Source organism: Saccopteryx bilineata, chromosome 4 (genome assembly GCF_036850765.1).
Source record: "Saccopteryx bilineata isolate mSacBil1 chromosome 4, mSacBil1_pri_phased_curated, whole genome shotgun sequence".
NCBI lineage: Eukaryota > Metazoa > Chordata > Mammalia > Chiroptera > Emballonuridae > Saccopteryx > Saccopteryx bilineata.
Window position 1 is genome coordinate 64,858,556 of NC_089493.1, and position 23,461 is coordinate 64,882,016.

Consider the following 23,461-nt stretch of genomic DNA (forward strand, 5'->3'; position numbering starts at 1 on the left):
TAGAGGCTCTACGGGACAGCTACCTAAGGAGCCCTAAAAAATCTGTGTGTGAGCCCACATTGAACTGCACTGAGTAGTATGAAACTGGGAGAGTTTTCCTTTTATTTGGTGCAGATTTCACATTTCTATCGTCTTTTCTTGCTTTCCTGTGACCGGTCAAAAGTGCACCATGACTTTATGGACATACTGTATTTATTTTGGTGTTCAAATTGTCCCAGATTTGGCCAGTGGGAGCCCCTTCAAAATAGCTACTGCATCCTTTTAAATTTAAATTTAATTTAGTTTTATTTCTTTTAGTCAAGGACAGTGCGAATGTAGTCCCTCACCACCACAAATTATGCAGGTGGTTTCCCACATTTGGGGAAGTCGCAGGGGTCAGCAGATCCGGAGTGCAATGGGTAAGCCTCGCCCTGGGAGAGCCACCTTCCTGATCTCGGTATCTCCCTGACAGGGAAGTATAATGTCCTTTTTGTTTGTTTGTTTTATTTACTTCAGGTATGAAAAGTAATGTTTAAACATTATCTGAAAATAGTGTTCAGTTTAACAAATGTAAAACAAGACTTCTAAAAATTACAAGTAGGTATAAAATACTTAAGACTGAACTTGGGCCTGGCCTGTGGTGGCACAGAGCATCAAGTGCTGACCTGGCTGGGCTCCCCCGGTCAAGGCATATACTAGAAGCAATTAATGAACTACTAAAGTAAAGCAACTATGAGTTGATACTTATCCTCCCCCCCACCTCTTTCTCTTATCTCTGTAAAATCAATAAATAAAATCTTTAAAAAGTACATATATTTGACACAGTGTTCACAGTGGGCATTACATAGTTTAAAAACAAAAAAATATATTCACAGTTCTAATTAAAATAGGTAAGTCCTTAGTGAAGGAACATCCTTAGTGGAGGAAGTCATCTCCCTTAGTGGACCTTGCATCCTTTAGATATGTGCATGTCATTCTTTGGGCACTTTTTTACTTTCTGGCTCGTCCTCTTCTCTCTTAGACCAAGTATTCGTTCTTTTTTGAAAATGGAAACAAAAAATTAACCATCACATAAAAAAATTAACCATCAACCATTTTAAATTGTACAATTCTGTGGCACTTACTACATTCACAGTGTCATACAACAATCACCTCTATTGAGTTCCAGGACATTTGCATCACCCTTGTGCAGAAGCAGTCACTCCATGTTCCCCCTTCACCCAGCCCCTGGCAAACTGTCTGCTTTCTGTCACTATGGATCTGCCTATTCTGGATATTTTACATAAATGGAATCATACAAAATGTGACTTTTTGTAATTGACTTTCTTCACTTAGCATAATGTTTTTAAGGTTCCTCCAAATTGTAGCATATATCTGTACTTCACTCCTTTTTTTCTTAAGTGAGAAGCAGGGACTCAGAGAGACAGACTCCTGAATGGGCCCTGACCAGGATCTGCCCAGCAAGCCCCATGTGGTAATGCTCTGCCCATCTGGGGTCATTGCTCTGTTGCTCAGCAACTGAGCTATGTCAGAGCTTGAGGAGAGGCCATGAAGCCATCCTTAGAGCCTGGGGCCAACTTGCTCCAACCAAGCCATGGCTGCGGGAGGAGAAGAGAGATAGAGAAAGAGCAGGGAGAGTGGGAGGAGTGGCAAAGCAAATGGTCACTTCTTCTGTGTGCCCTGACTGGGAATTGAACACAGGACATCCACATGCCTGGCCAATGCTCTACCACTGAGCCAACTGGCCAGGGCCTTCACTCTTTTTATAATGAAATAATATTCCATTGTATGGCTATACCACAAATTGTTTACCTATTCATCTGTTGATGGACCTTTAGGTTGTTTCCACCTTTTGGTGATTGCAAATATTGCCTCTATGAGCATTCAGGTGCAAATATTTTCTTGAACACCTGTTTTTAATTCTTTGGGCTATATTTCTAGGAACAGAGTTGCTTGACTTTTGAAGAATTACCTAATTGTTTCTGAAAGTGACTGCATCATTTTACATTCCTTTTAGCAACGTATAAGGGTTCCAGTTTCTCAACATTCTCATTAACACTTATTTTTCTTTTCTTTTTTAAAAAAGTTATGGTCAAACTAGTGGATGTCAAGTAGTATATCATTATGGCTTTGAATTGCATTTCCCTAATGACCAATGGCATTGACCACCTTTTCATATGCTTGTTGACCATTTTTATATTTTCTTTGGAAAAGCGTCTGTGCAAGTCCTTTGCTCACTTTTTAATTGAGTTGTGTCTTTTTTGTTGTTAAGTTGTAAGAGCTCTTTGTATAGTCTGCTACTATATTCTCTCTCTCTCTCTCTCTCTCTCTCTCTCTTTTTAGCACATGAGAGAAAGACAGACAGGAAGGGAGAGAGATAAGAAGCGTGAACTTGTGGTTGTGACACTTTAGTTGTGCATTGATTGCTTTCTTGTTTGTGCTTTGACTGGAGGGCTCCAGCTGAGACAGTGTCCCCTTGTTCAAGCCAGTGACTTTGAGCTCAAGCCAGCAACCTTTGGGCTTAAGCCAGTGATCATGGGGTCATGTTTATGACAGTCTCACACTCAAGTTGACGACCTCAGGATTTCAAACCTGGGTTCTCAGCGTCTCAGGTCGATGTTCTATCCACTGCCCCACCGCCTGGTCAGGCTGATATTATATTCTTATCAGGTATATGATTTGTAAATATTTTCTCCCATTCTGTGAGTCATGTTTTCACTCTTTTGATAGTGTTCTCTGATGTACTTTTATATTTACATATCACTTTCTCTGGGAAGTCTTGATTTGGTGCCATTCATCTGTGTTCCAGTGGCAGTCTTGAACTTCCCTTATCAGGGATCTTACCTCACTGCACTTAAGTTAACTGCTTACTTGTAGAACCATTTACCTTGTTCATTTCCACATCTCCAGTACCTAACGGAGTGGTTGGCTTAATGAATTAATGGACCATAGCACACCTGCCAGTTTTCTGATCTGCCTGGTAAACTCCTGGTGACAGTCCTGACTGCATGCAGGAGTGGGGAGGGCTGAAGAGGGGGCTCTTCCAATATCCTATCAGCCATTAGCAGTTGTTGCATTGGTGACCCCCCAGATCTTAGCTGATCAGTAACTCCCAGCACTGTTTCTCTAGACATCAGCATGGGGCTACTCTTCCTATCTTACCCTCAACCAACAACAGTCTGATGGCCCTTCTGTCATCTGGGGAACATCCCTTGAAACCATCAAGTTATGGTGAAATCTATTATTCCTAACTTTGAGATCACTGTGTTATACTTATTTATTTATTTATTTATTTATTTATTTATTTATTTATTTATTTAGTATTTTTCTGAAGCTGGAAACGAGGAGAGACAGTCAGACAGATTCCCGCATGCGCCCGACCCGGATCCACCCGGCACGCCCACCAGGGGTGACGCTCTGCCCACCAGGGGGCGTTGCTCTGTTGCGACCAGAGCCACTCTAGCGCCTGGGGCAGAGGCTGTCTTTGCTCCAATGGAGCCTCCCTGCGGGAGGGGAAGAGAGAGACAGAGAGGAAGGAGAGGGGGAGGGGTAGAGAAGCAGATGGGCGCCTCTCCTGTGTGCCCTGGCTGGGAATCGAACCCGGGACTTCTGCACGCCAGGCCGACGCTCTACTACTGAGCCAACCGGCCAGGGCCACTGTGTTATATTTATTTGGAGGTATTAGATCTAATGTATATTCAATGTCTGACAATTTCACATGGTTATTCTATATGTGATTTTGTAAATTGGACATATAGCTAAGAATATAATTGTGCTATGATGCAAACTGTGAGTACAGACTGGAAGGATGCGGTTGGGCAGGTGGGGCTGGGACACCTGGAATTCTGTGGCAAGTAGAGGCAGATCAGGGAGATAGAACAGATGACACGAGAAGCTGGACTAGGGCTTCCAGGCATTTTGCTCTGTTTAGAAGTGGAATTATTTTGTTCAGAACTGCTTTGCGTGAGAACCCACAAGGGCAGGGCCAAGGACACTACAGAGATCTCCTGATCACTGAAGGAGAAATTTGGCTGCCTCTGAGTGGGAACCTGGTGGTCTCAACCTATTTCCCAGGCACAGGTCTAAGCAGGCACACACAAACCCTTCGGCGTTGAGAGAAGGAAACGCTGGGGGGCAGCAAAGGCTGGCAGACAGTGCTGGTGGACAACGGCAGAGCCCGATGCCGGGCGCAAAGCGGGCCCCCAGAACCCCCGGGGGCCTCGGGAAGCCCGGGTGGGCCGACTTTGCAGCTGCTCAGCACTCTGGCTACAAGTGGAGACGCCGTTCTGATGCCCTAGAAAACACCTTTACAAAATGGCTTTTGGAGGAGGAGATTTGGCTAGAATCACCAAACCATACGTCGCAGCGCACTGATCCTGGAGCAGTCTGTAAAAGTCACCCGGTGTTAAAACGAAAACAACCCTTAAGATTTCGCGCCTTTCAGGAGAGGGCGGTGGAGACCTGGCTTGGGCCAAGGGAGGCGTGTGGGGCCTTTCTGCGGCTCAGAGGACCACTCTGCAGGTGAGGCGGGTCTGCCCTGGGCGCGCGAGGAGGTGCCCGCCCCGCACCGGCACAGAGTTGGGTGGGGGTGCCCCCGAGGTGACAGAAGGAAGCAGGAGGTGGAGGGTGGAGAGGAGGTCCCGCCCCCACCTCGCTCTCCTTCACGGGAAGTGATGTGGGGCCGGACGGAAAATAACCTCCAGGGACCCAAAAAAGGCTGGCCGCCGGTGGCCGCAGCGGGCGCGAAGGCAGAGCAACGTGGGGACCGCGGGCTGAGCCAGGTGAGAAGGCCGGCTGCCATAAATGCGGACGCAAGCTCCGGCCAGCAGCGCCCGCACGGTTCCGCTTCATCCCTGAGGGCTGAGCAGGTTAGCGGGCGAACTGTGCGTCTGGCCCTGGGGCTGGGTTGGAGGCTGCGCCAGCCAGAGAAGTTGCTTTGCTGCTCCCAGGCCCTGGATGGCCCTCGCACAGATCCCAGGATGACAACTGCTCGGGATGGGGTTCTGCTTAGGGGCGAGGTGATGATGCGGTCTAGTCCCGGGTTGGGACGGGATGCTGAGGTCAAGTGACATCCAGCTGAGAAGAGTCCCCATCAGTGGGGGCGGAAACTTCACTGGGAGGAGTGGAGGAAGGTCCCAGCCCTTGCGCCCTGACCTCTAGTTCTTTCTTCCCTCTTGCTGTTTTCAGTTGCATTACTGAACGTCTTTACAACACCTCTGTTGGTTCGGGTCTGGACGGCAAACTGGCGGGATCGGAGAGGGTTCTCCCTTCTCCTACCAGAAAAAAAGCTCTACCTGCAGCCAGGCTCTGAGGTATTGACTGGCGGTGATACTGATGTGATGACAGGTTTCCCTAACTATTGCCAAAGGCTTGCTTTTGACCCTGTAGACCACGTATTAAGCAAAGTCAAGCCTGAAGTGAAGGAAATCTTGTGACTTGGCCCTCCCAGCCTCTGGTTCCCGCTGGCCACCTAGGCCACATGGTTTCAGAATCTTCTGTCACAGAGTTCTCTTCCTTACCGCTGTGGGCCAGCAGCTGTTATTTCCCTACCGGATGGATTCTCACTTAATGGTTGGCTTATCAATCAGATGTTGGAAGGGGCGAGTAGTTTTCTGTAATAATTGTTGACTTGACTTTTTGGTGCTTCACTGTTCTTGTTTCCCACCCCCCCTTTATTTTCTTAAAAACTTGCTTTAGTAGGGCAAACGTAGTCGGAAAATAGGGTTCCTGCAGGTGGTTGGCAGTAAATAAAGGTTAGTACAATGCTGAAGAACATGACTGAGGATCATTCTTTTCTGTATTTTATGTTACTTTTCATTCCACCTTCTTCCTTTCTTTCTTTCTTCTTTCCTCCCTTCTTCCCTCCCCTCCTTAATTTCCATGGCCTGCCTTGATTTTTAATTTTAATGAAGTATAGTTAATTTATTCTTTCTTTTGTTACTTGTGTTTTTGGTGTCAAATCTAAGAAAGCATTGACAAATCTAATGTCATAAAGATTTATGTCTGTGTTTTCTTCTTCTTTTCTCTTCTCTTATTTATTTAAGTGAGAGGAGGGGAGATAGAGAGACAGACTCCCTCATACGCCCCGACCGGGATCCACCCAGCAACCCTCCTTTGGGGTCAATGCTTACTTAAATCAACCAAGCTATTGAGAGCCACTTGCTGCGGGAGGGGAAGAGACAGAGAAGGGGGAGAGAGAGGGGAAGAGAAGCAGATGTTCACTTCTCACGTGTGCCCTGACCCGGGATCGAACCCATGATGTCCCCATGCCAGGCGGAGGCTATCCACTGAGTCAAGTGGCTAGGGCTGTCTATGTTTTCTTTTAAGAGTTTTATTTTTTTAGCTCTTACATTTCAATCTTTAACCCATTTTAAGTTAATTTCTGTATATGGCATGAGGATGCTGTCCAACTTCATCTTTTTGCATATTGGTATCTAGTTCTCTTAGCACCATTTGTTGAAAAAACTGTTTTTCTCCCTTTCTTTCTTTCTTTCTTTCTTTCTTTCTTTCTTTCTTTCTTTCTTTCTTATTTATTTTTTGTATTTTTCTGAAGCTGGAAACGGGGAGAGACAGTCAGACAGACTCCCGCATGCGCCCGACCGGGATCCACCCGGCACACCCACCAGGGGCGACACTCTGCCCACCAGGGGGCGATGCTCTGCCCCTCCGGGGTGTCGCTCTGCTGAGACCAGAGCCACTCTAGCGCCTGGGGCAGAGGCCAAGGAGCCATCCCCAGCGCCCGGGCCATCTTTGCTCCAATGGAGCCTTGGCTGCGGGAGGGGAAGAGAGAGACAGAGAGGAAGGAGGGGGTGGAGGTGGAGAAGCAAAATAGGCGCTTCTCCTATGTGCCCTGGCCGGGAATCGAACCCGGGTCCCCTGCACACCAGGCCGACGCTCTACCGCTGAGCCAACCGGCCTGTTTTTCTCCCTTTCAATGGTCTTGGCACCTTTGTTGAAAATCAGTTGACTGTAAATATGAGGATGTATTTCTGACCTTTAAGTTCCATTCCATTGGTCTGTTTGTCTATCATTATTCTAATACCATACTGCCTTGATTTCTATATCACTGTAGTAAGTTTTGAAATTGAGAAGTGTGAGTTCCTTCACTTTTTTCCTCTTTTTTTCAAGATTATCCTGGCTATTCTAGATCCCTTGAATTTCCACATGAAATTTAGGATTCTCAATTTCTTCTTAGATTCTCCTGCCTTGGTTTTATAACAGTTATAAGGATTTTAGAGTGGGCAACAATGTATAGGAACCAGACTATTGGTTTTTCCCTCCCAAACCTGCTTTCCCTTTAGTCGTCCCCATCTCAGTTAATGGCAACTTCATTCTTCCAGATGTTCAGGCTGAACACCCTGGAGTCACCCCTGGTTCTCTTCTTTCTCTCATTTCTACCTCCAGTCCTTCAGCAAATCTCGCTGGTTCTACTTTGAGCGTATGTCTAGGATGATAACCATTTCTCACCACTTCCACTACTACCATCAAGTTCCTATCACTTGTCACCTGAATCGCTGCCAAAGTCTCCTATAGGACCGACCTGCTGCCACCCCTCACCACTCTACATTCTCTTTTCAACATCGCAGCTACAGTCACTCCTCTGCTCAAAACTCTCCAATGTCTTTTTATCTCAGAAGAAAAACTAAGTCTCATTGTGGCCCACAAGCCCCTTACATGGTATGTGACTTCATCTTCCGTTACTCTCTCCTTTGCTTACTCTGTTTTAGCCAGGCACACCTCAGGACCTTGCACTTGCTGTGTTCTTCACTTGGAATGTTCTTCCTTCAAATGTCTGCACGGCTTTCTCACTCATTTCATTCAGGTCAAATGTTATTTCTGTATAGAGGCCTTCTTGAACCATCCCATCTAAAATAGTATCCCTCACCCCTCCCATCATTTTATGCTTCCTTACCTCGCCTTATTTTTCTTCAGAGTATGTCTTCTCTCTCTCCCTCCCTCCCTCCCTCTCTCTCTCTCTCTCTCTCTCTCTCTCTCTCCCCCCCCCCCCGCCTCTCAATATTTGTCTCCCACTGGTAGAATACAAACTTCACGAAGGTCAGGAAGTTTTCTTTGCCATGGTATGCATAGCATTTAGAGTGGTTCCTGGCACATTGTAAGCACTCAGAAATGTATGGAACGAGTGAAAAAGAAATGGGAGACTGAGAAATGGGTATTGCTTTGCTATTTCTTCCTCACTGTTCCTTCCCACTTTATAGAAGAAAAGCAACGTCCACAGTTACACTAACATTTAAGTCTCTCTTCTTCTATCCTCTTGTCTTCTATTTGACTTTCCCTTTCCAAGATGAGAAAGTCATTACCTTGGAAAGGGAAAGGCCAAATAAGTAGAAGGGGAAGGCTGTGATCTTCCCAGGGTGGCAATGAGGAGCCCTCTCTTCTCTGTAGCCTGGATAGCTTGGGTGGGGACATTCCATCTCTTGTACTGGTCTAGGGAGAAAATGAAATTCCTTGGAAATTCAAGAAAATGGAAATTATACTGCAGTGAATTAATCTTCCTCCGGCATCTACCTGAAATTGCCAACTTGAAAACTCATTTTGACATTTAATTAAACGATGACTTTAGACTGTCAACTGTTTGTATGTCCTTATTTCCCTGACAGATTGTAACATCCTGGAGGCCAAACATGACTTCAGCTCATTTTTGAGTCTTATTCTACAAGGTGTCTTTTAAAATAAGGAGTGGTCAATAAACTCTTGCTCAACATAGCAATAAGTTAAAGAATAAACCTGAATTTGTTTTCATCATTGGAAACTTCTAGTCCCTACATTTAATTTTCATAGCCAGTAGCTCCCAGTATCTTGTTGTAGCCCAGCTCATCCTGCTGCTGCTGAGAGAGAAGTATTGCTACAGTTGCAGGGGCTTTTCCGCTGCTCTTTTCCAGTAAGAAATTAAATGGCCTACTGTGTATGGTAATTAACATTCTATATTACTTTTAATATTAAATCTACCTTCCATTGTATTTAAACTTATCTTAGAATGTGCTGTATTTATATTTTCACTGAAAAGTGTAAAAAAAGGAGTATTTATATATATGATATCAATATATTATTTTCCTAATAAATTATGATAGGTTTGATAGCGCCTGAAAAACAAGGCTTGCATGTTTAAATTGTGAGCCCCTATTAAACTAGCTGAAGGGAATCATTTCACATTGCATATGTATATCAAATCACCAAGATGTATGCTCTAAATAACTTGCAATTTTATTTTTATTAAAAAAATAAGTTACAATTAGGCCCTGGCAGGTTGGCTCAGTGGTGGAGTGTCGGCCTGGCGTGCAGGGGTCCCGGGTTCGATTCCCGGCCAGGGCACACAGGAGAGGCGCCCATCTGCTTCTCCACTCCTCCCCCTCTCCTTCCTCTCTGTCTCTCTCTTTCCCTTCCGCAGCTGAGGCTCCATTGGAGCCGAGATGGCCCGGGCGCTGGAGATGGCTCCATGGCTTCCTTCTCGGGCACTGGAGTGGCTCTGGTCGCAACAGAGCAACGCCCCAGATGGGCAGAGCGTCGCCCCCTGGTGGGCATGCCGGGTGGATCCTGATGGGGCGCATGCGGGAGGTCTGTCTGTCTGCCTCCCCGTTTCCAGCTTCAGAAAAAAAAAAGTTACAATTTATGTTAGTTACCTCAATAAAGCTCAAATTAAAAAAAAAGTGTGAGCCCCTATGAAGCAGGATTGTCTTGCCAATCTTAAAACAAGTGCCTTCTTTTTTTAAAAAATATTGAATTTATTGAGGTGACATTGATTAAAAACTTATATAGTCTCAGGTGTACAGTTATATAATACATCATCTGTATATTGTAGTATGTGCTCACCACCCCCAAGTCAAAACTCCTCCCTTAACCAATTACTCCCCCATTATCCTTTCCTACCTCCCCCGACCCAAGATTGCCATCTGAGGAGAGTAATTTCTCCTCTTAACTACCTTTGCTTTTTATGCCTTGTGCTGTTTTTGCTTGGATCCTATTTCTTCCTCTGCCTCTTGGTCAGGAAGCTTGAGTTTATGATCCAGTTTCCCTTAAGCTGATTACCTGGGAGCAGACATGAGCACTGAATTGGAGGAAGAGATAAAGGGTTTGTAATTAGCTTTGTGCATAGGGTGAGATGTGTGGAGCAGTGCCCATCAGCCTGTTCAGCTTCCTGTCTGCTCACGCAGCTCAGAGGGCACAGCACATTCTTTTTCCTGAATGACCGAGATCTACAACACTCATTTTATTTACTGCCTCATTTACTCAAGAGGAATGTTGAAAGTTATTCCTCCCTTCCTGTTTCTTTTGTCTCTATTCATACTACTTTTGAGAAGGTCTCCTCTTTAGCGCCTCAGCCGCTTTTAGAACCACCTGCATGTATGGAATCAAACTTGTGATTTTTAAAATGGAACTTTTAATGGGGGGTTGGAGTAGAGTGCAAGATTTAGCAAAAACAATTGCATTTGGATAAACAATGAATAATTTTTTACTATAAGTGTGTTTCATGCAATATTTGGGACATACTTATGTTTTAAAAGCATTTGTTGTTTTTTATGAAGTGGAAATTTAACTGTGTCTTGTATTTAACCTGATAACCCTAGTTGGTAAACCCATGCTTATGCGCAGGAAGTGCAGTTATCATGGTAGTGTTCAAAGAATGACAGCTCATTTTGATGACTGCACATGTGTCCATCTTAAGAAAGGAGAGAACTTGTAAACTTAAAAAGTATTAGAATAATAAAGAAATTGGGAAAGATTTAGCTTTACTCTAGATTTTTGTGGTTAAGGAAATTCACATCCAGAGACATTAAGTCACTTTGTAAGATCACACAGTGGCAGAGCTGGAACTGGAATTCTAGGTCCAGTAGTTGGACTGCTGCTTAATGTCTTCCCTTAAGAGATCATGTATAAATTGCTTATACTTTCATGTTGACTCTTAATTACTTTTGTTGCCACCCTCACATGATTAATCCTCCGATTCAATATGTGTCAGGCAAAACCATTCTCAGGAGACATCCTTGATTTTTTTCTGAATGCCACATGACTTTCGAAAGCTACTATTTGGTAGTATTCTCTGTGATGATGCTCAAAAGCCTGTTGTTCTTTCAATATGTTTTTATTTCTTTTAAGGTCTGTTAATATTTTTGTCCCTATTGAATTTTTTATATACATAAAGTTTTATTAATTTTAATGGGGTGACATCAATAAATCAGGGTACATATATTTAAAGAAAACATGTCCAGGTTATCTTGTCGTTCAATTATGTTGCATAGCCATCACCCAAAGTCAGATTGTCCTCCGTCACCTTCTATCTAGCTTTCTTTGTGCCCTTCCCCTTCCCCTTCCCCCTCCCCCTCTTCCTTCTTCCCTTCCCCCCCTCATAACCACCACACTCTTGTCCATGTCTCTTAGTCTTGTTTTTATGTCCCACCAATGTATGGAATCATGCAGTTCTTGTTTTTTTCTGATTTACTTATTTCATTCCGTATAATGTTATCAAGATCCCACCATTTTGTTGTAGATGATCCGATGCCCTTATTTCTTATAGCTGAGTAGTATACCATAGTGTATATGTGCCACATCTTCTTTATCTGGTCATATATATATATATGTGTATATATATATATATATATATTTTTTTTTTAATTTTTAAATTTTTTTTTTACTGTGATTAAAGCCTTTAAGCAAACTCTTGGCCAGTACAACAAGAATCCATAAAAGAGTAGTGTCCTTAACATGTTCACCAAGTCCAAGTTGGCACCAACACCATGCCAAATCCCTGTGAATGCAACCCAAACCCAGTTCAGTCTGTTAGGAGCTGTCACAAGGAGCAGGAGCCTATTGAATTTTTATTGTGGGATGCTTTGATTAAGTGAACTTCCTGAGAGTAATTCCACAATAGCCAAGTATCATCTTATGGAAAACCTGCTAGCCTTGAATGGCTCACTTCTGTGAAACTCCTCTTCCTTCTGTATTTTGGTAGAACAAATACGAAAGATATATTATAAGGACCAATGTAGGTAGATAGGTATTTGTGATTTGCCCTTTAGAGATGTGTCCTTAGAAAACACTGGGTTATTTTATTATTGTTATAAATCCTTTTTATCTGTTTAAGAAAGTAGCCTTGAAAATGAACACGTGTCCTCTGACTGCCACTAGAATAGCATATTTCAGAGCCACTAGTCTTGTTTTTTCATAGCTTTGTTGATTAATTCATATAAAGCCTTACCACTGTCAGGTCTTACCAGCCTTACCAGTGTAACAATAAAATTGGTTGCCAAGAGACTGAAACATCTGTTTGTTCTTATTAACTGCAGCTCATCTCTCCTGCAGTGTGTGGTTACTTTTCACAGTGAATCTCCCCTGAACCTTAACGTTAACCCCAAGAATGAGTAAAGGGTTCGGCAGCCCTTGGAAAGATTAGGTATTGTCCTTCCAGTCAAATACTGGAGACAAATATGGCCCAACGAGCTGGTGGCTTTTCCAGGCTGGGCTTCTGTCATCAGGGACAGGGCCAGCTCTCACCACCCCTGCTCTGCTTCAGCGCAGAGGACTGTGAAGTGGATTGTGGCATTTCCTCGGAGTGACTCAGCCCCGTGTTCCGGAGCGCCTGCTTGCTTACGGAGAAACCAACATAGCTGAGAATCAGTAGTTTGGCTTTTAGGCTCTACCATAGCTGGTAATTAACTATGTGATATTACACCAGTAGTTCTTCATTGGGGTTAATTTTGACCCTTGTCCCTGGGGATCATTTGGCAATATCTGAAGACATTTTTGTTGTCACAATTGGGGAGTTATTACTGGCATTTAGTGAGTAGAGGCCAGGGATGCTGCTAAATGTCCTACAGTGAACAAGACAGACCCTCATGACAAAGGGTTATTCTGCCCAGAATGTCAGTGGTGCCGAGGCTGAGAAGCCTTGCCCTCAGACAAGTCACAAACCTCTGTGGCCTGAAGTTTCCTGACTTACACATTCTCTCCATCATGTAAAGTTACTAAGCCTAACTGTACCGCTGTTGTCTTTCTAATCTTTCCCTCACCCCAAGTTTATAAATGTGGAGTGGGACCCAGGACTGAGAACCACTGCCCTCGGGGACTTTGTGGAGCCAAGTCCTTGTGGAGGGGTCAGGTTGGCGATTTGAGAGGCGTGCACTCCGTGGGGGCAGCCTGTCAACAGGAAGTAAGCCAGGCTGCAAAGCCTGTGTGCCCTGTGATTCAGCATAGGTTGGGGGCGCCTGCCAGAGAGACCACAGAGACCTTTGTGACTGAAGGCTGGGTGCTTGAATTCCTCAGACATCTGTGCTCTCAGCACCACTGATGATGCGCTCTCAGATGACCAGGAGTGTGTACTTCCCAAGTCCCCGCTGGCCACCGTACCCTTGTGCCAGGCAGAGGTGCCTCAGATGCCAGAGTTTGCCAAGGAAATAATAAGACTGGACAGTTTTTTCATTAACACCCCATTTCCTGCTTAACTAGAGCCTCTCTGGGAGATTAAAAGCCAATGACAAACACCCCGGCCCTGAGTCATCAGCCTGTTTTGACACTTAGATTAGGCTACTTCATTTATTACACTTACAGTGTCATGCCGCTGAAGGGCTAGCAGGCACCTTAGCAACCATGAAGTCCAGGCTCCCCCCGTCCAGAGGTTCAGAGCTACGCTCATGGTCACAGGGCTAATTGATGGCAGAGAAGGTTTTAGAAGACAACTCTACTGATTCCCCATTGTGCTACTTCCATGTCCTTATGCTAATATTTCTTGATTGTAACCAGTATTAACATGGGCAATCCAAAATCGTGTTGTTTTGTTGTTCAAAGAAAGTGAGTTTCAGATGGAGCTTCACTAACAACCAGCGTCTCTTGAACACTTCTGAAATATCACAGGAAGTGAAACAAGTGTATTATATCACCTACGCTGAAGCAGCCCAGACATGTGTCTGTGCCCACCATGGCCATGTGCCAGATACCAGTGAAAGACCATCGTTTCTTTTCTTTTTTTCCTTTTTTTAATTTATTATTATTTTTTTATTTTTTTATTATTAATTTAATGCAGTGACATTGATAAATCAGGGTACATATGTTGAGAGAAAACATCTCCAGATTATTTTGACATTTGATTGTGCTGTATACCCCTCCCCCAAAGTCAAATTGTTTTCTGTCACCTTCTATCTGGTTTTCTTTGTGCCCCTCCCTTCCCCCACCCCCTCTCTCCTTCCTCGCCCCATCCCCCCTCCCCCCACCCCCCGCCCCCATTGCCATCACATTCTTGTTCATGTCTCTGATCTCATTTTTATGTCCCATCTATGTATGGATTCATATAGTTCTTAGTTTTTTCTGATTTACTTATTTCACTCCGTATAATGTTATCAAGGTCCATCCATGTTATTGTAAATGATCCGATGTCATCATTTCTTATGGCTGAGTAGTATTCCATAGTGTATATGTACCAAAGCTTTTAAATCCACTCGTCCTCTGATGGACACTTGGGCTGTTTCCAGACCTTCGCTATTGTGAACAATGCTGCCACAAACATGGGGGTGCATTTCTCCTTTTCGAGGCGTTCTATGGTGTCCTTGGGGTATATTCCTAAAAGTGGGATAGCTGGGTCAAAAGGCAGTTCGATTTTCAGTTTTTTGAGGAATCTCCATACTGTTTTCTACAGTTGCTGCACCAGTCTGCATTACAACCAAAAAAATAAAGTACCTAGGAGTAAACTTAACCAAGGAGACTAAAGACTTGTACTCAGAAAATTACAAAGCATTGATAAAAGAAATCAAAGAAGATACAAACAAGTGGAAGCATATACCATGTTCATGGTTAGGAAGAATAAACATCATTAAAATGTCTATATTACCCAAAGCAATCTATAAATTCAATGCAATACCAATTAAAATACCAATGACATACTTCAAAGATATAGATCACATATTCCAAAAATTTATATGGAACCAAAAAATAACACAAATAGCCTCAGCAATCTTAAAAAAGAAGAATAAAGTGGGAGATATCATACTTTCTGATATCAAGTTATACTACAAGGCCATTGTACTCAAAACAGCCTGGTCCTGGCATAAGAACAGGCATATAGATCAATGGAACAGAACAGAGAAGCCAGAAATAAACCCACAGCTCTATGGACAACTGATATTTGACAAAGGAGGTAAGGAAATACAATGGAGTAAAGACAGAGACAGAGAGTCAGAGAGAGGGATAGATAGGGACAGACAGAAACGGAGAGAGATGAGAAGCATCAATCATCAGTTTTTCGTTGCGACACCTTAGTTGTACATTGATTGCTTTCTCATATGTGCCTTTACCGTGAGGCTGCAGCAGACCAAGTAACCCCTTGCTCAAGCCAGCGACTTTGGGTCCAAGCTGGTGAGCTTTGCTCAAACCAGATGAGTCTGCGCTCAAGCTGATGATCTCGAGGTCTCGAACCAGGGTCCTCCGCATCCCAGTCCCACGCTCTATCCATTGCGCCACCCCCTTGTCAGGCAAGACCATCGTTTCTTGCCTGTATTGGTGCATTTCTGGTGCCATTCCAGCTGCCATCATGCACCCCTCCCTCAGCACATTCCTCAGCCCAAGCCAATGATCTTTAAAAAATATATATATATAAATCAGATCATATCCTCCTTCGTTTAAAATTCCTCACTTGCTTCCCACTTGAGCCGGTGTAATATCTAAGTGTTCTAATGATGGTCTGTGAGGGTCTGTGACCTGAGCCCTGTGGGTTCCATGATCTCCACTCATCCCTGTGCTTCTGTCTTCCAGCCTCGTCTCCCTTCCTGCTCCTCGGAAATGCCCAGCGTATCCTTTCCTCAGAGCCTATGGGCCCGCCCTTAACTTTCTCAGTGCCTTTTCTCCTGGCTGGTCCCTTGGTATCATTCAGATTTAATTTCAGAAGTGACCCTCTCTAAGAGGCCTTCCTGGATCACGCTGTGGAAAGTAGCCTCCAGCCACTCTCTACCCTTTTACTGTATTATTGTCTTCACACACTTATTACTATTTAATCTTTCTGTTCACTTATTTATTGTCTGTCTCTTCCTGCTAAAATGTTTTCTCTGCGAGGGCAGAGACTTTGTTTTGTGCACTACTGTGTGCTTAGCGCCTAGAACAATGCCTGGCACATGGTAGATGCTGAGTTAATGAGTGGCTGTCAGGGTAAGGAAGTAAGCAGTTGGTGTTAGCGGAGATTGTTTGACAAATTTAGTCTTTTGTAATTCCTGATTTGTCTTGCACATTGGACTTTATTTTATTTTTTAAACTAAAACCAGAATGCCAGTTTATTGCTACATGAGAAAAGGAACTGTTAAGCAGACCACTTTCTTTGCTTTGAGGACTAATGTACTCACTTCCTGCAATAAAAACTCCATGGGAAGCAAATAAAAACAGAGACGGCTACTTGGTAAACATGAACTCAGGGATCAGGGACTTAGAAATCAAAAAGATGGGAGAGCTTTAATCTGGAAGAGGCCTGAATGATCACCGTGGTAATGGTTGCTCAACACTGTCTGTCCAGGGAAATCCCATAGGGAGACTTCATTTAAAACATACCTTCAAAAAACAACACACTTTTCGGAGATTCTAATTTTTTAGGTTTGGCGTTAGGTCTGGGGAGTTCATGTTTTATTTAAAATGCTGCTGTAGCAATTGCTAGCACACAACCAGGTTTAGGAACCGGTGACCCAGCCCACCTCTGTTCTCAGGTGAGTAAACTGAGGCTCAAAGAGATCATGTGAGTGGGCAGGTGGCACTAGCTCTCCCACTGTGTGCTCTGTGCTTTTCAAAAACACGTAGTAAGACTAAGTGAAGTAAGTCAGACGAATATCACATGATCTCACTTATATGTGGAATCTAAAGAACACAATAAAGAGAATAGATACAGGCTCATAGATACAGAGAACAGACTAGGGGTTGACTGCGGGAAGGGAGGTTATGGGGCTGGGTGAAAAAGGTGAAGGGGGTGAGGAATACAAATTGGTAGTTACAAAATAGTCATGGGATGTAAAGTACAGCATAGGGAATATAGTCAATAATATTTTAATAACTACAATATGTATGTTGTCAGGAGGGTATTTGAAATATTGGAAGATCACTCTGTAAAGTACATGATTGTCTAACTGCTGTGCTGTACACCTGAAACCAATACAGGATAATATTGAATGTAAACGGTAACTGAAAAATCAAAATTAACAATGAACATAGTAAGAAAGATTCTCTGGCACAGAGGCAGCACAGACTCAGAAATTGTGTTTCTTACTTTCTTATTTATTTACATGTAACTAACCAGTCCGGTGTCAAACAGGAAATGCATATAGCGTAGTTTTCTTTTTTGATTAGCAAGCATCATATCAGTTAGGTTTTAGATCCTGGGGCTGTAGAATTTTAATCAAAGTGTGGTTCTGGGACTGACAATGTCAGCACTATCTGGGGACTTGTTAGAAGTGTGGATTCTCAGTCTCAAGCCCAGAACAATGGAATTGGAGACTCTGGAGATGGGGCCCCGTCCATTTTAGAGTCATCCAGGTGAGTCCGATACACAGTGAAGCCTGGGAACCACTGTCCACTGAGACATTTTACAAGCCAACCATTGGTTAGAGCTGCTGGCCTCGGCCTTTTAGTGGGTGACTCATTAAAGTAGAGGCTTTAACTTAAGTCAGTCATCTGCTTTCCTTGGTGACATTTATTCAAAGCAGGGACTATAGTTATAAACCTTCATTAGAATGCCATACACACAAGACCGGAGAAGGGATAGATTAATACCACTGAACACCTGCCGCATGTGAGGCACAGGTGCTTGAGGCTGTTAGTTGTTATCTCATTTAATTCTCACAACCTTCCTTCTGTGCAGGTATTATCATCCCTCTTTTATAGATGTGGAATCTGAGGCTGGTAGTGGTTCAACGTGGTCTTCCCTGCAGGTGAGCTCCCCAGCTCTCCTACATTTTGTTGTTTTCTCTCCAGAGCAGCTGCTCTCACACCTTATTATACATAACCAGGAACCCCCTGGGAAGCTTGTTATAAATGCAAATACCCTAATCTTCCTCTCAGAGAGGCTAGTTCAGAGGCCTGGGTGGAACGCAGGACTTTGGATTTTCATCAGGTGATCACCCCAAGTAATCCTTCTGCCAGGGGTATCAGGCAGACTTGGAGAAATTCTGTCCTGATTCATTCATTCTTGCCCCAGTGATTAGACCAGATGCTCCTCAAGGCTTCTGTGAAGGTCTGTGGTTCTCCAGTGTTTCATGCTTTTCATGTTCTCAGGCCTTGGGCACTGGGTGGGAACAGTGGCACAAGAAATATGAGCACGGGAGGAGGAAGCTTGGGAGCCCATATTGGAGAAGTCTATATGCCTGGCTGTTCATTCTCTCATTGCTGCCTCTTGGTGGGTTCCTAGCATGTTTTGGCTTTAAGTAGCTTGTGAGCTTTCCCATTATCTATCTCTAATTGTGCAGCTTTTCTTTCTCATATGTGCCTTGACCACGGGCCTTCAGCAGACCGAGTAACCCCTTGCTGGAGCCAGCGACCTTGAGTTCAAGCTGGTGAGCTTTGCTCAAACCAGATGAGCCCGTGCTCAAGCTGGCAGCCTCAGGGTCTTGAACCTGGGTCCTCTGCATCCCAGTCTGACGCTCTATCCACTGCGCCACGGCCTGGTCAGTGTGCAGCTTTTCTTTAGTTGTGCATTGATTGCTTTTTTCATATGTGCCTTGACAGGGTTGGGGGGTTCTACAGCAGAGCAAGTGACCCTTTGCTCAAGCCAGTGACCTTAGGCTTCAAGCCAGCAGCCTTGGGCTCAAGCCAGTGACCGTAGGGTCATGTCTATGATCCCATGTTCAAGCCAGTGACCGGGTTTTGAACCTGGGTCCTCTGCATCCCATCCCATGCTCTATCCACTGCGCCACTGCCTGGTCAGGCTGTGCAGCAACTTCACCCTTATGTTGGTGGGGTGCACAGATGTGAGCGATTTTCTCCTGGCTGTAATTAATTATCTATCGAGTACTGAATTACTTTGGCTTTTGAGGTCAGAAATGGGATTTCATCTGTTTGATGGTAAGAGCCTTTATAAAATTGACATATTTAGTGAATGAGTTGTCAATTCATTAGAAGACAGTGTTGGAGCCATGATGAGGAAAAAAAGTAAGATGCAAGTTTAAAAAAGAATTTCAGGTGTATGATGCCTGAGGTCTTCCTTTGGGAGGTGGCATGCTGCTTTCTGTCCAAAAGTTTAGGAGTAGCTACTGACATAAACACTCTAAGACTTACATTGTGTGAAAAAGATACAAGTGCCAAAAGATAATGGAAACCTACCAGGCTTTTGCCCAGTGGAGAAGTCAGCAATATTGAATACTAGATTTCTGTAATATATCTTGGTTCCTGAAACAAATTGTATAGGACAAGGGTGGAAGAAAATTCATCAGAGCAAACATTTCAGCTTGCCAGTAAGAAAATAACCAAGGTACGGATTAGGTTTCTAAGAATAATTTGTTTGCTACTGGTTGATAATAATTGAGAACAGCAGCTCCAGTCACCATTTATTGAGAGCTTACTGTGTGTCAGGAATTATATTCAATACAAGATCCTCTCACTTAATCTTCAACAGACTTTCAATGTAGATATTAGCCTTCATTTTACAGATAATAAAACAGGCTCAAAAGGATTAAGTAATTTGCCCAGTGCCAGGATTGGGGTTTCCGGGGATTCAGGACGTCCGAGGCTAAACCTCAGACAGTCTGGGGTAAACTGGGATGATTGGTTCCTCTGAGTGGCACCCAGCTTCCTGACCCACAGTTGATAGTTAGGAAGTAAGCCAGGGATAGTCAACCTTTTTATACCTACCGCCCACTTTTGTATCTCTGTTAGTAGTAAAATTTTCTAACTGCTCACCGGTTCCACAGTAATGGTGATTTATAAAGTAGGGAAGTAACTTTATTTTATAAAATTTATAAAGCAGAGTTACAGCAAGTTAAAGCATATAATAATAGTTACTTATCAAGCGCTTTATGTCCGATTTTCACTAAGTTTGGCAGAATACCTCTTTATAAAACAACTTACTAGTGATAGTTAAATCTTTTTATTTATACTTTGGTTGCTCCGTTACCGCCCACCATGAAAGCTGGAATGCCCACTAGGGGGCGGTAGGGACCAGGTTGACTACCCCTGAAGTAAGCCAAGTGGGTTCTGCACAGTCAGACAGATGGTTCACATAATGAAAGTTGCCGATCGGCCTCATGGAGAGCCCCGCAGAATACTTCTCGGTGCCCATTTTCCTCTTTTACACACAGTTCTAGGAAGCTTGGCCATTTGGCTTTCAGGTGACTTGTCTATTAGAAACTGCACTTTGGGAGGGGGAAGGGGAGACTCTAGAAAGGCACACCAAAAGAGAAGGTGTGGGCAGGGAAAATGAAATATAAACTAATAAAAGACGAAATCAATAAGAGGTCAAGAGGCATGTATTACAGGGGCAAACATACCTCAATAAGAAGAGCTATTATTGAACCTTTACTATGTGCCAAGCCCTGTTTTAAATACTTTATAGGTATTAAATTATTAAATTTAATTACATTATTACAAAATAATTCTGTTATTACTTGTTCCACAGATGAGGAAACTGGGGCACAGACAGGTTAAGTAATTTGCCAAAGGTCACACAGCTAGTGAGTGAGTGAGTGGCAAAGCTGAGATTCAAAGCCAGAGAGAGAGCCTGTTTCCAGAGCCTGGTCCCCAACATTCTGCTTCAGTGTGTGTCCTAGATCCTGAGCACAGCATGTTAGTGATGTTTATTGTGATGTCCTGCATCATCTGAGAAAAAAAAAATTAAACTATGGGCATTCCATTTTATTTTGTATTAATTAATTTAAAATTTTTTGTCAAGGTTATATACACACGGACATAGGTCTACAAGGCCTATTGCAGAAAACCATCAGAGTCCCCTCCCCCAGCTCATTTCCTGCTCCCCAGTCATCCACTTTCAGTTCTTGCAGTTAGTTGACTCTTGCTGGTAGTTCCATCCCATTTCTAAATGACGCACTTATATTTCCATGGTTGATTTTTTTCAGTTTTAGGCATTACCTGCTGACCCTTTACTATGGAAGAAGAGAATTTTAGCTTGGTTTCCGCCTATGATTCCATTCCCTCCTTCATACCATACTACATCATCGTGTTAGTTAGATCAATAGGTTGCTGGCTCCTTTTTATCTGAACACCACTCTGTGGAGAGTGCTTGCATTCTGGAAGTCATTGTGTAGGTGGGAGGTGACAGTTTCTCCGTATTTACTATGTGACTTCTCATGGCCATCCTCCGTCTCCGCTGAAGTTGGTGTACCTCCAAGAGTCCTCAAGAGTTTGACCCTGAGAGTTTTTCTCTCTCCAGAGAATAAACCTTTTAGTTCTTTTTTTTTTTTGTATTTTTTCTGAAGCTGGAAACGGGGAGAGACAGTCAGACAGACTCCCGCATGCGCCCGACCGGGATCCACCCAGCACGCCCACCAGGGGCGACGCTCTGCCCACCAGGGGGCGATGCTCTGCCCCTCCGGGGCATCGCTCTGCCGCAACCAGAGCCACTCTAGCGCCTGGGGCAGAGGCCAAGGAGCCATCCCCAGCGCCCGGGCCATCTTTGCTCCAATGGAGCCTTGGCTGCGGGAGGGGAAGAGAGAGACAGAGAGAGGAGGGGGGGGGGTGGAGAAGCAAATGGGCGCTTCTCCTATGTGCCCTGGCCGGGAATTGAACCCAGGTCCCCCGCACGCCAGGCCGATGCTCTACCGCTGAGCCAACCGGCCAGGGCAAACCTTTGACTTCTGCCAGAACTTAGAGGAGTCACAAAGCTGGGATCTAAGCAGACTTTTACCATCTGTAGCTGTAACTTTACCCTCTCCCCACCTCCCAAGTTGTCCGGGGCTTAGGAGGCTGGAGCCTTTCTGGAGATTCTGTGATGAGTTGTGTAATGCCGGTGACTGAGGCCAGGCAGGTCCACACTGGATTCGGGAAGATGGTAGAGAAACTGCAGAGCCAAAAAGCGTTGGGCCATTCCCATTTAATAGATTCTCACAACAGCAGACGAGCAAACAGGCAGAGAAAAAAACCTCTACTCAGGCCCCTCACAGTGGTGGGCAGGCAGGCAATCCACAACCCGCCATCTGCAATCTGCCCTGAGCAGCAAGCAGCTATACATAGCCTTACATAGATTATCCACATGTGCCTCTGCCACATGCTCATGTGCTAATCAAGCAAAGTGCTTGCAGCCGGTAAACTAGCAAGCAAGGCTAACACAGCTGTTTTCCCCATATTCTGCTTCTTTAGTGTTGCTTGCCTCACAATCTATGTGACAGGTATCTTCTGCGATTGTCCCTGTGTGAGGAGTGAGGTACATTACAGAAACAAACAGATTATAGCAACAGCACAAGTTATACAATAATTACAAAGGTGTCCTTCACAATGTCTCCCTGAGCACTCTGTCCAGAGAGTTAACTGAAGGCCCACCTCTAGTCCCTTACCCCACAGTAGGTGGGAGGGCCTGTATAGTCCAGGGCTGTGTCCATTGGTGCGTCTCTGCAACTGGATGGGAGCAGCTTCCTGGTGCCAGAGGGCCTTCAAAGGTGCTGTACCCCCCCAGCCCCCAATCAGGGTCTCTCATAGTACTGTCCACAAGTGGCATGTCCATCCAACAAGGGAGCCACTGATCCTCTCTTGTCAAAGTTCTTGTTTCATAGTCCATTATACCACCCAATGATTAGTTCATGATAGACAGCCCAGCTGTCTGTGCAAATCACCCAAGGTGAAAGTCTATTACAGGCAACTAGCCACATAGCTCTTTGATAACAGATCTCAGCACCTTTCCATAAGTGCTCTGTGTGTTGCCACAAGCCCCCTCTAAACCCCTCAGAGGTCCAAACTCACAGAGCCTGGTGGGGTCAAACACACTCAAGGCCTCTGCCACCTTGATAGTTCTCTTTGCTGCTGCAAAAAAGAGCACCTATTGCCTTCTAAGGCCAACACTCACTGTGCAATAAACCAGTTCCACATGGGGCCTCTGGCCCCCACCAATCCTAGTTAGATGGGTCCCTCAGCCTTCCCCCTATTCAAACTGGGACAATGGGTCTTGGGGATCCTCCTCTTCCTTGGCTGTCTCCATCAAGTAATCTTGCAACCGTGCAACCTGAACACCAGACATTTCCTTGGCATCTGCCAGGGCCACCTGCTTTTTCGGCTGCTGGAATTTCTGTTGCGCCTTAAGCTACTGCCAAAGCACTAACAGGGTTTTATTAGACCTGCCATATAATTTCTTCCTATCTGCCCTGGCCGTTATCAAATATACCCACATCTGTGTTCAGGTAACCTTTACAGGTCTGTCTCTCTTGTTAGTTGGGTCGGGGCAGCACGGGCAGCAGCCCACACAGCCTTGCGGTTCCATGCCGTCTCCAGCTCACCAAATCTGCTAACATCTATGTGACCACGTTGATGGGCTGCTCCACATAGGGGCCCAAGATACCCACTAGTGACCCAA

General features: G+C 44.5%; 1 protein-coding gene and 1 non-coding gene across 11 annotated transcripts in view; one reads left to right on the forward strand and one right to left on the reverse strand.

Annotated features, from left to right (window-relative positions):
• Positions 1-297: 297 nt before the first annotated feature.
• LOC136336771 (U1 spliceosomal RNA) lies at positions 298-459 on the reverse strand. Its single transcript, XR_010731591.1, has one exon. It is a non-coding gene; the product is annotated as a U1 spliceosomal RNA (small nuclear RNA).
• A 3,694-nt stretch (positions 460-4,153) lies between these two features.
• RAB27A (RAB27A, member RAS oncogene family) overlaps positions 4,154-23,461 on the forward strand; it is an 85,590-nt gene continuing 66,282 nt past the window's right edge. For 2 of the 10 annotated variants that reach the window (XM_066276224.1, XM_066276226.1), the window contains exons 1-2: positions 4,608-4,760; positions 5,167-5,291. The gene's annotated coding sequence lies outside the window, so the exon portion shown is untranslated. Of the gene's footprint in view, positions 4,501-4,605; positions 4,761-5,166; positions 5,292-17,863; positions 17,883-18,165; positions 18,185-23,461 lie in introns of those variants that run through there. The other 8 variants (XM_066276223.1, XM_066276227.1, XM_066276225.1 and 5 more) reach the window with 7 other exon arrangements.